The following is a 12,220-nucleotide window of genomic DNA, read 5'->3' as shown; positions in this document are numbered from 1 at the left end:
GTGAAGTAGGTTTTTGTCTTGTGAGACACAAATACAAAAGCACAGCTGTACATCATGCAGCATGTCAGTAAAGGAAAAGTTTACTTTATGCTTTAACACAAAGAAAAGAGCCCTGAAATTTCCCTCTTCTGAAGAAAATCACAGGGGGCTCATGGACAGTTTGAACTCTCCAAATTGCTATGTATCGTGCTTGCGTGGGTGTTTGTACTTCTTCTGTACGTAGTAAGTTGAACTAGGAAATAATAAAATCTTTCTTCTATTCAAGCCTTTACTGCTCAGTCAGAATTTATGTGGTCAGCTATGACTACTTTGCCTTTTATGCATCACTGTCATCCTTCTCATCCTATCATTCACAAATTTCTAGAGGAACTAAGTAATATAGACAAATGCATGCAAATTTAATGAAAATCCTTTAATTTAATGAAATTAAAAATCCTTCTCCAATATTTTAATTTTAATTTAATTTTAATTCTTGTAGGTGATGTGCTGGTGAGCACTTTCAAGAGTTCAGCTGCCTTGAACATATGCTTCAAACAGAATAGTGTTTGGCAGTATGTGTCCATGGAAAAGATGTGATGAATCTCATGCCCACCCATGCCTTGCCTTCATCTCAATCACTTTCTCCATGTCCAGCTCTGATACTGGAAATGACTCAGTTTGCAAGCCATAACTAACTAAGGATTCAACGCCCACTGTTGGCAATGGCTGCACTGGAGCATGAAAGTGCCCTGTTTCTTGTGTATTTGTTACCTGCGCTTTACATATGGCTTTGTAAACAATTCAGGAAAGTTCTCTTTTTGTCATGATGTATGAAGCCAACACTGTGGATTGTTTAGGATTAAATATCCCAAGTGCTGGATTGGCGCATTAATGAGCAGAATGAGGCACAATGAGAGAAATGGCTCAGGGAGTTAAATATCAGTCCTATACCCACATTTCTGTTTCAAAGCATAATTCTGTACCAGCCACACATCCTTCTCTAGGTATTTCCACAGCTGAGCCTGAAGAGAGTCAGCTAGTGTTGAGACTGGTAGGGTGTGGCAGAAGCAACGACTGGTCAGCTAAGCATATAAAATATTCTATAGGTCTATAGTACCACTTTAGGCCTTCCAGTTAAGAAGTTAAATAAAGCAGCCATTCTCATTTTACAGATCATTTTTTATGTACTGACTCAGTCACCTTATAAGAGTAATAATGCAACTAAAATATGTAAAATATCCTTAGTTTTTCACATTAGTCTGCATTCATATCACACTGTGTGGAAATATTCTCTCTTCCCTCCAGCTTCACACACAAACACTTCATAGGTCAAATCTTGAGATGCTTTGAAAAGCATTATTTATACAGCAGCATCATTGGGCAGTGCTTTGCAAAGTATAAAAGGGCAAGCCCCTCTTATGATGTCTAATTTAATACAGGAGAGACAGGGAAAGGGAAGGGAAATTAAAGCTAGGTTAAAAGAGGAAGAATATGTATTAGCAATTATGTCAGTGCCCTTCTTCAAACATACATAATCATCTAACAAGTAATTTGACAAATAATTTTCGCAATGCTTAGAACCAGTGTGGTCATTTTCCATTTCCTACATTAATGTCACACAAGAGAAATAAATGTTTTTCTTTCATAATAGGGTAATCTTTGAATGCAAATTGGGTAACCATATTCTTTCAATGCTGAAATACCCTTGTTTCCTTTTGGCCTACCAAAAAGTGAGTGTTCATGCTAACAATGGATGCAATCTGCACATTTAGACATAAAGGCATTCAACTCCTAAGTGTCCCAGGAAGTTATATCTATGCATGCACAGGACTGCATCTTGAACAAAACTACAAGTTACAGTAATGCAATGGAGTAAACATCACTGTCACTAAATTGCAAAGATTTTTGGTTCAACAAGTCAGAAACCAGCTACAGGCAGTCCCCGGGTTCTGTTCCTGAAAAAATGGATATTTATCTTTAAGTTGAATCTGTATGTCACTTGGATCAGGTATAGTTGGCACTCCATGTTCACAGGGGTTAGGAGAACAGGATCCCTGTGAAAGTGGAAAAAGTGAGAATATCTCTATCCCACCCCCTCACCAAACAGAAGAAAAAATCCTCATCAGTTGCTCCTCTTTGCAGCAAGGAAATGCTGGAGGGATTTCCCTCTCTGGATGGGCAGGGTGGAAGACATGCTTTGGAGGCCTCCTACTCTACCCTTTTGCTTCCTCTCTATGTTGATGATGATTTTTGGCAATTTTTAAAAAATTAATAGGCTTTATGGTAGTTTGTAAGTACTGGTTGTTCATAACTTGGATGTTCATAACTCAGGGACTGCCTGTATGTCAAAAAATCACTTGAATAGGTCTGAAGACAAGAATTTTCAGTAGTGGATCTTCCAGCTTAATAGATCTTGATAGAGTAATACTCTTTCCCTTTCAGAAATAAAATTCTGAAGAATCTTACAAATTCCTAAGAATTGGAAAAATCAGTTTTGTGCTAAATTAGATAAAGTGCATACCACACCAAATAGTTAAAGCAGTACAGCTGATGTTTTAATTTCTAATCTTTTAATAAAAAAAACCTTTGAGAAACATTTTTATTAAGCTTTATAGCAATAGCAAGCTGCTAAAATGTTGCTAAAATAATAATGTACCATTATTGAAATCATTACAGATTCAAGACAGTTTCTCTCTTCTCCTTCTTTCTTTAAATTTGCAGGGTGATTTATAAACTGTACTTGGTGCTATGCTCCAGTTAAGTATTCTTATAAAATGTCTGTACATATGGACAGAAACAAAGCAAATCTGACAGTTCACTATTTTTGTGGTGCAGAAAGTTTAAAGCAGTGCAGAATGTGATGTTTGTGTTTTGATACCAATCCTTTGGTATTCTTGGGGGGGGGTGCAATCCAATGTCCTCTGTGTTGCAAGGTGCTAAATGCAAGGACCTCAGAGGTGGGGTTCCAAATAATCCCATGTGTTCCCAGACAATGTTTGGAGGGAATAGATTCTACCCTAAAATCATTTTCAAGCTATTTTTTTATACACACGTTTTATTTTTTGGACATTCTGAACTCTTCTCTTGTTTATACAATTCTCTGACATTAACAAATTCTGAAACATTTACAGATAAAGCATCACATTATTATAGAATGCTGTTAAATACTCTACTGCAGCATTTTGTACTAATCAAAACTAATAATGATGAAGTAGTGGGCTTACATGCAAGAATAATTTCTCAACAAGACATACATTTAAGGTAGAGGTACTCAGAGGAAGAATGCTCAAGTATTTCTCAAATGTAGTCTGAAGAATATAAAACCAAAATATGATCTCATGTGCGTCACTGGCAGTATAGTTTCTGATTAATAATTTGGGAATGCAGAAAAATATTGATTGCAAATAAACATTTGAATTGTAAACAGTATAATACTTGATACCTTCCAAAATGAATGACAGAGTTTCAGTATTTGAAGAACTAAATCATGACCACTCATTCAAGGCCCATCAAGGCCCACCATACTTTCAGCTAAAAGAAAGCTGAGAAGAATACTCTGGTATCCCACTTCCACTAGAAAAGTATGAGCGGCAATGAAATGTTCTGTTATTTATCATTCTGAGTGACCTTAGAGAGGAACTTAAGAATTGCTGACACAGCCTAGCCAATCCCAGAAACAAAGACAGAGCTATGTTAAGGTCCCATGGGAATTTTTTTTTAAAGTATCTTCATTTTTTAATTTCTACAAAGCTAAAATAAAGTCACTATCAAATAAATTGTTCAATTTTTGGACCTGAAACAAACATAAAAACTACATTCTCTGTCTCCCTAAAGATTTGGTTGTAACAGACTAGAACTGTGTTGTGTTTTTATTTTGGGCCATGGGGACCTCAGAAAGCTAGTCATAAGCAACATTAGTTCAGATTAGTTTAGTACTGCTTCACAGGTGCTGCTACACAAATGTTGGAAAATGTAGACCATTTACAAAAGTTCACTTTAGTTCTTCCGCAAAACAACAATGCTTCAGTTCCCAAGACAGGATATGTAAGCATCAAATGGAACACCAGTTCTTCCCATATAAGCTGAATCTTTTGACATTACTGAACAAGAATAACAGCATACGCTGCAGTGGCTTGCATGCTCATAAAATAATGGTGAAACTTTAGAACTATACTTGGCCTACAATTTTTTATGCGTTAACATTGCCGTATATGAGATAAGTTGCAAAGTCCATGAAATTTCTCTTTGGTATGAGGCAAAGAACAGCCATTATCTTGAATGCATATGTTTCAAGAAGCAGTACACGTTTTGGTTGCCCCTTAGAAATTGTGTTTAATGATATCTGCCTTTCCTAAGCCAACATGTACCAAAAATCAGTAATCATGTTAAAATACTGTAAACACGAAAAGGAACTTTAAAAACCACAGCAATTGAAACAGTCAAGTTAACAAGATGCGTCTTGAACCCTCCCTGAATACAGAGAGAGTGGTGACCAGACATAACTCGGAAATGAGTTCCAGGGTTTAATAAATCTTGATAAGATCATCATCAGAGGAGAATGCTCTTTTCCAGATGCCTGGTAAATGGACCTTTGCAAGTGAGGGTGACTTCAAACAGTTCTGTCCTGCTTATCCCAATACCCAAGCAGGTTCATGCAAGTAGAATTGGTCCCCTGAGTTGACAACAACCCAAACCATTTCCAACTTTAAAATTAACACCAATACCTTTAACCTGGAAAACCTGTGGCAACCAGTGCAGTTCTTTCAGTATTGGGATGATGTGATAACAACACCATGCACTGGTTAGCAGCAATTGTTATTGTTATGCAGTGTCAGGTCATTTCTGACTTACAGCAACTAGATTTTACACCAACTGAAAACTTCAAATACTCTTTAAGGAACAGCTTATTTATTTTATTGTTAAAATTTGTATAAAAGCCACCCATTAGCATTATGTTCTCTGGGGAGCCATTACAATAAAAATATCAATAATAACATTAATAAAATATTACAGGTAAAACATAAAAATAAACACGATAAAGCAGAATAAATACAATCAGACAAAATATAAATTAATAAAATTAATTAGATTAGGTTAAATTTTAGCACCTGAGCCAGGCCTCCAGCATGTCTAAAATTAATCTTAGCTTGTTCATCACTATTCAACCCACTATTGATTTCTGCATATTGATGGCATCGCATTCCCAAGTTGCAAATGATTCAATCTTTACTGGAACCCCCAGATGCACTAATCAGATAGTGGTGCAAAACAAACAAACAAACAAAAACATCCCAACCCAACCAAACACCACCCATTTAAAAATAAAGAATTCTGAGGCCAATAATTTGTTCTTCATACAAGAACTGAACTTTCTTGTACTGAGCTTAGCTAATTTAGCAAACAGGAGTCATTTTGTTTTTGTCATTGTTAAACAAGTGAGTCAGAAATACTTGCAGATCTGCTCCAATTATGCACGAACTACAGGTAGAACTTGATCTACTTTCTGCCCATGGAAATATACATCATAATAAATCTGATGATTTTAAGGGTGCCCGAAGCTTGTTTGTTGTTTTTGCTGCTACATTTTTTTTTTTCTATTTATATCCTGCCTTTTTCCTACAAAGGGCTCAAGGCAGCTTACACCATTCTCCTCCTCCATCTTATCCCCACAACAGCAACCCTGTGAGGGAGGTTGGGCTGAGAGTCTGTGACTGGCCCAAAGTCACCCAGTTGGCTCCATGGCTGAGCGGGGACTCGAACCCAGATCGTCTGAGTCCCGGTCCCATGCTCTTAACCACTACACCACACTGGCTCCAAATATACCTTCCTGGACATGAGATTCCCCACAATGCGCTTGGCTGACAAATACATTAATGATGCTGTTTCTTAAATCCTTACACAGGGTTCCTCCTGACTCCTAGATTCAGGCACATGTCCTTATCTTTCATGCCTTCCATGGCCTGCTTCCCTGCTCCCACTATCATGCTGGCCCATTATCTTTGCTTCCGGCTCCACAACTTTACAGTCCACAGTCCTGTTTCTTCAAAAGACTCCACCACTTTTCCCTTGTTGCACTGTATGCTTTGAACTTTCTCATAAAACACTTAAATAATACCACCTCTTTTACATTGTTCAAAAGTCACCTTTTCCATGAAGCCTTTGGCACAATCCTAATTCATATTTCCATCTCCAATTAAGCCTATAACTAAACATCAACAAGAGGGAGTGCAACAAAAATATATTTCTTCCCTGCCTCCAATTCGCTCTGTTTCTCCTGTATCGTATTTAAGAGTATTTGCACTTTTGGAGCAGGGGCCTGTCTTTGTGGACTCTTTAACAGTTTATGCAAACGGCTGTTACTAACTAAATGAATATAGACACAACCTAAGAAGAACCCATGGTTAGACTTCCAGCACTGCACAATATATAATATTGTATTGGGTTGAGAAAATATTATATGGCTTCAGTTCTGTACTCCAGGTACTGTTATTACATAATTCAAACATTTATACAAAATTAATTCAAAAATAGCAGTTGAACAGAGAATGCAAGACTAAGATCACAGGTTGAGTATAGCAGATGGGAGATATTCATCTTATAGGATACTATTACAAGGCAATTAATTTTCCTTCTGAACCAAGCGAGACACTGGGGGGAAATATTAGTTGCATGGTTCAGTGATTTAAAAGGCAGCAGTCAATATACCTAATTAGAGAATAATGAACTTATTTCTATTGATTTCAATGATAGACATGATGCACAGAGACAAGACCAATATAGTGTTAAATTTAATACAGCCATTTTACATTGGAATGCTACTCCTCCATCAATGTTTTCTTCTCATAGAGTTTAGACAATACAGTGAAGTTACTATTCTTTCACATACACACCACTGCACATTTGCTCTAGTTTACTAGACTGAGGAAAATCTAGTAAGGTTAAAAGGAATGTGGACACAGAAATAAAGGTGGTTGTTTTAAATATTTGACATAGCCTTATAGTTTTGTTTATACACTACAGAATATAAAGGTAAATTTGAATTAATCAATTTCATTGTTCAAACAAAAGCTCTGTTACTAGCTGCATTATCTAAAACTGAAAATATATCTAGAAATGTACAACTTAAAAATACTCATCAGAAAAGCAATTTAATTTCAACACAGAAGAATACATTATTGTTTCAAATGTAAGCTGTTGTAACAAACAGTTTAGGATTAGTTGCTGAGGCCCTTTGTAACTTAAAGTAGCAGGGGTCCTGCAGACTATTTTCTGGAGTTGTTCCAGCTTGATAAACAATCTTCTTACACAGTGCAATGAATAATCAGGGCATACCTGATGCTATAGCATCTCTGAAGCAAAGAAGGATGAATTTGATTAGTGCTAGAATGGAAGACTACAGGCAACCACATGTAGGCTGCTTCCAAAGGAAGACTAAAGCAGGTTCCATGTGCAAATAAACTGGATGTCGACCTTAATCTTTGTCCCTGTCATCCCTGCTAAAAAAGAATAATTCTTGTCTTGACATTTACCACACTTGCTTCATACAGTTGGCTATTTTGCACAACTACAGCAAGGAAATAAAGCCATGGAGGCTTAATTTCCTCACTGTATGTGGGGAAACATGTGGGTCACATATTGCCACATTTCTATAATTAACATCTATTGAACCTAGGTGCCAGAGCTTGTTGAAGGGGAAGTAGCCCTCAGGTAACCATATCCGAAGCAATGTGCCATCAGGGATGAATATTCAGAATGGTCACTGGCACATGCTTCTGACCAACATGACTTAAATAAGCCACAGTGAGTTGAGGTGATTGTGTACGCCTAAGCAGTTTCTTAAGTAGGTAACTCGTTAATGTTTTAGTATACAAGATGATAAGTAAACATATTCTATCACCTATCTGTACAATGGGAAGAGCAATACTTGAGAGGACTTCTAAAATTCAAATTCACACCTTTGGGCCCCAATCTAATGAGGAATTAAGTGCATCAAAATCTGGATAACAGCATCTAAGTTCACATATGGCAATCTAAATTTTGCTGTGATTCTTCAAGTCAGTTTTTAAGTTTGAGCCAGCCTTGTAGCCTTTTTAATGACACAAATGCTTTCTTATTCATTTGCTTCCTAATAATCTTCTTCCTACAATACTAAGGTCAATGAATAGTCTTCATATGTCATTGTAAAAACTACTTTATTGATCAGATAGTATAAAGCCATATAAAAATATCCTTTAAATGCCAGTGTATAGTGCAAAGATTAACTCATTGATGGAGTTGTTCTGAGATCCTCTAATGTAGGCATCCCTAACCTTTTGGACCCATGGGCAAATTTGAGGTTTGAGAAACTGCTGTTGGCATCACCACAAAATGCCTAATCAATGGATCAGCACTTTGGCATCTACCTGCTGTGTCAGTGGGTCTTGGGCTGTGTCTCATTCACTAAAACAAAGTTCCTGTGACTGTTGGACTCCACCACATCTCTTTAACTAAAGGATTGTCTAATTCAGCTAATTGCTGGAGGTTCAAAACAGTGAATGCTTCATTTGAATGTCTGTTTTGGCAATATTCAGTAGTTGCTTATTTTGGGCAGGATATTATTACACAAATTTTGTACTGGAACAGTCTTTAACATTCACTCATATACATGATCTTAAATTATTTATCTGTTTCATGGAAATTAACAAATGGAAGGGAAATGGAATCCCTATAATCTTTTGAAAGCTAAATGACTGATATTACAAAATGAGAAGGATAAACACCCACTTCCTAAAATGCAATGGACTGAGGAACTTACAATGCTTTTAATTCATAAATGGGTGACACATGCATAACACCCAGCAGCAGAGGCCCTTCTCCAGGAACCCTCCATGAAGGATATTAGGAGGGTGAATACCCGGAGGAGGGCTTTCTCTGCGGTGGCGTCCCACCTATGGAATGCGCTCCCCAGAGAGGGCCGCCTGGTGCCGTCGTTATTTGTTTTTCGGCGCCAGGTTAAGACCTTTTTATTTAAAACTTATTTTAAGTGTTAATTTATTATGGAGGATTTTAAAAAAAAATTAAGCCAAGATGCACCAGGTTTTAATATTTTTAGTGTATAAATTTTTATATAATTTTGTTTGTTTTTGTTGTTGTTGTGAACCGCCCCGAGGCTTTGTTGCGATGGGGGCGGCACAGAAATGTTTTAAATTAAATAAAATAAATAAACAAACAAACAGTTTCAAATGGACATTGATTTGGAGATTTGACTCACTCTGGTTGATGCCTATATATAAATCCTAGTAAACTAGCATTTGCATTTCATACAAATCCAAATGCATGGATTTAAAGATGGTGGGGACAGGATTTCAGATACCTGTGAGTGCCACTTTGCTCTTATCTTACACTTTGCAAAGGAAGAGGAAACAAGGTTACCAAGTATCATGGCAGTTTTACAAGCAACAGGCAATGACCAATATATTCTCAGTTTCCCACTTTCATCTGAGATTGGGATGAAGGAAACACAATCATATTCAATATAGGAAGCTGCTGTTATAATAATGAGCAATAAGCCACATTAACTAGCTCCAACTGGTATTACATCCAGATACTTTCTGAATTTTAAGTAGCATTATCAATTTAAGTATGATTTTACTAGTGAAATGGAGATATTATTGAGAAATGGCAGTATTATTGGTCTCCCGGGTGGTCAGGGCACAGTGTTATTTACTTCTTACTCATTAGTTTGGTTTTATGTGTTATATTATTGATATTTTGGATGGTATATATTTGTATTTCAGATGTTTGTATTTATGTTTTTATTTTTTTCTCTGTATTTAAAAAAATAAAAAGGAGAATATGATTTTACTAGTGGGAATGTTAAAGGCAAGGAAAAGTAAGACTTGCCTTGCTTTGTATTCTCTCATTTTGGAATAAAACAATCAAGATCAAAACTATATCACTGCTGTAAAAACATTCTGTAGATGAAACAGATCTGCACTGCAGCCCATAATTACATTTTCAAATTTAGGCTTCAGTTATCTAATAATGTTGAGAAATAGGCCTGAAAAAGTAGTATACTTGTGTAGCTAGCAGCCTTCAAAAATATATCAAAGGCATTATCACTGTCACATTTGAATGATTGTAATTTTGTATGGCAGAGCTATTTTGATATTTGCGGGGCTCCAAGCAATGAGGCAACAGTGTACCTTGCCAATATATGCACCACTACAATTAAGATGATGTAGCAATATCATTTTTTGCTGTCTTTCTAAAGTGGACATGGACACTTCAGAAGAAAAAAAGTAAAGCAAGAACATTTACTAAATATCAGGCTCAGAGAGGGTAGTATAAGAATCAAAAGCAAATGTAAAAGGATAATTAGATCAGGCCAATCACAAATGAAAGGATAAGGAGAACAGACAGGCAAGAATACCAGAAGGCAAGGAGATTTCCCTGTGTTTCATGTTCCTTTTAGAGTAGCTATTTTGTGCCTGCTGCCACCGACTAAACAGCCATTTCTTGAAGCAAACAATGCAGCCGTTGCTATGTGAAGACAACTCACATAGTCTGTGCAGAACTCCTACACAAGTCCATGTAAAACTCCTACACAAACAGTAATCCATGCACTTGTGTGCCTTGAGAGTGGAAGCCTATTTCCTAAGTACCTGATGTTTAGAAAATGCTTAAGGTCCCTATTCTCATGACACAGAAACACAAAATTCTGCATGTCATCTTAAAATCTATTCCTGCAAATGGCGCATACAACACTGCCATGCCTCCTCTTCTGGCAAAATATCTGATAACGTTTGTGTGGCAATTATTTCAGCAGGTCACCTTCCAGTAGCAAGTATATTTGAGTTAAACCCTAATTGTTGATTTATGACAAAGCAAACATGGCCACAGCCATCGTTTTTCCCGCTGTCAAAGATTAGCAAGGGTTTCAATGTTTCCAGTCTGTTGAAAGCAGCACATTCTCAGTCATTTCCCATATTAATTACACTACTGTCAGGACTGGCATCCAACAGGTGGACAGGTTGCTGGTGGTTCACTATGCTCAGGCAAGCAGAGTTCAAATGAATGAGAGAAAAGCAGAGGAGTTAAATAAAACCCCAAAAGCCCGATTCTCAGCTGTACTAAGCATGCCCCATCCCTAGTAGCCTTCTAAGGACAGCAGAGACTTGGAGAGAAGAAAGGTCCAGCAGAGTTTCCAAGTACTTTGTGGCAACTCTGTAAGGGTTAAGCCTCACAAGTTCAGCTAGTCCAAAGTCATTCATTGATGACCAGTAAGACCTACAGCCCACCTGATACTACTAAATTGAAAGGTACGATAAAATCTCTAGGCATCAGAAGTATGAGAAAGAGCCTGGACTCTACTGTCATTGTCTCTCAGGTGCCTGGTGCTTATAGTAACTGCCAAATATTTGAAGAACATCTAAAAACCTGCATAAATTCTGAAATGAACAAACTGAGCTAATTAAAAACTAGGCAAATTTATTTTAGCTTAGAATAAATTTCTCACCAACTCTCTCCCCTCTATCTCCAGCTGTGAAAGGGAGCCTTCTGCTTCCTGGTAGCTAGTGCAAAAGGAGGAATTTAAATCTGGTTTTAGGACATCAGATTCTACATGGCTTTTCAGAATATTCTAAGATCACAATGCAGTGAGTTGACAAATGGCTACCATAGCTTGCCAAATGGGAAATAAAGAGTGGTACATGTGACACACATAGTGAATACAGGCAGTCTCTATTCCAGGTGTCCAGATAAGCAGAGAAACCATATACGAAGAACAACAGTGAGGGATAACAAGTAAGTTTCCAACTCATTTACTATTTCTGTATTCATGACCAACTTGTTCCATCTTCTTAAATAAAAAGAGCTTAAACATGTCTATTCTTTCTGTGGGATTCCAGTGTGGCTGTGCTCTATCGAAAGCACACTGAGCCTGGAGACTGAGAAACAGAAGTACCTCCTCAAATGGCACACTGGATTAACGTTACACTTTTCACCATTGCCTACCCAGAAATTGGATAAGATCTTACAGAGGGTCTTCCTGGTGATACACTGTTTATTTGGTAAACTTCTGTCTTCTTACTGAAAATACTGTTCAAGGCGGCCATCAATAATAAAATACAGAAAAAATACAAAAACCCAAATTAAAATATAAAATACATCCATTTAAAAAACAACAACAAAACAAGCAGCATGCACCGATCCTGCTTCAACCAAACAAGTCACATTGGGAACCAATGGACCAGGGAGATCT

General features: G+C 37.1%; 1 protein-coding gene across 11 annotated transcripts in view; it reads right to left on the bottom strand.

Moving 5' to 3' along the window:
- RAPGEF2 (Rap guanine nucleotide exchange factor 2) overlaps positions 1-12,220 on the bottom strand; it is a 174,835-nt gene that overhangs the window by 46,394 nt on the left and 116,221 nt on the right. The window contains exon 1 of one of the 11 annotated variants that reach the window (XM_044430658.1): positions 10,623-10,627. The exons of the other annotated variants lie outside the window; for them this stretch is intronic. The gene's annotated coding sequence lies outside the window, so the exon portion shown is untranslated. Of the gene's footprint in view, positions 1-10,622; positions 10,628-12,220 lie in introns of those variants that run through there. 11 annotated transcript variants of the gene reach the window in all.

Source organism: Varanus komodoensis, unplaced genomic scaffold (genome assembly GCF_004798865.1).
Source record: "Varanus komodoensis strain SLA01 unplaced genomic scaffold, ASM479886v1 scaffold21, whole genome shotgun sequence".
Lineage (NCBI taxonomy): Eukaryota > Metazoa > Chordata > Lepidosauria > Squamata > Varanidae > Varanus > Varanus komodoensis.
The sequence above is the reverse complement of the archived record's forward strand: the minus strand, read 5'-3'. Positions and strand labels throughout refer to the sequence as shown.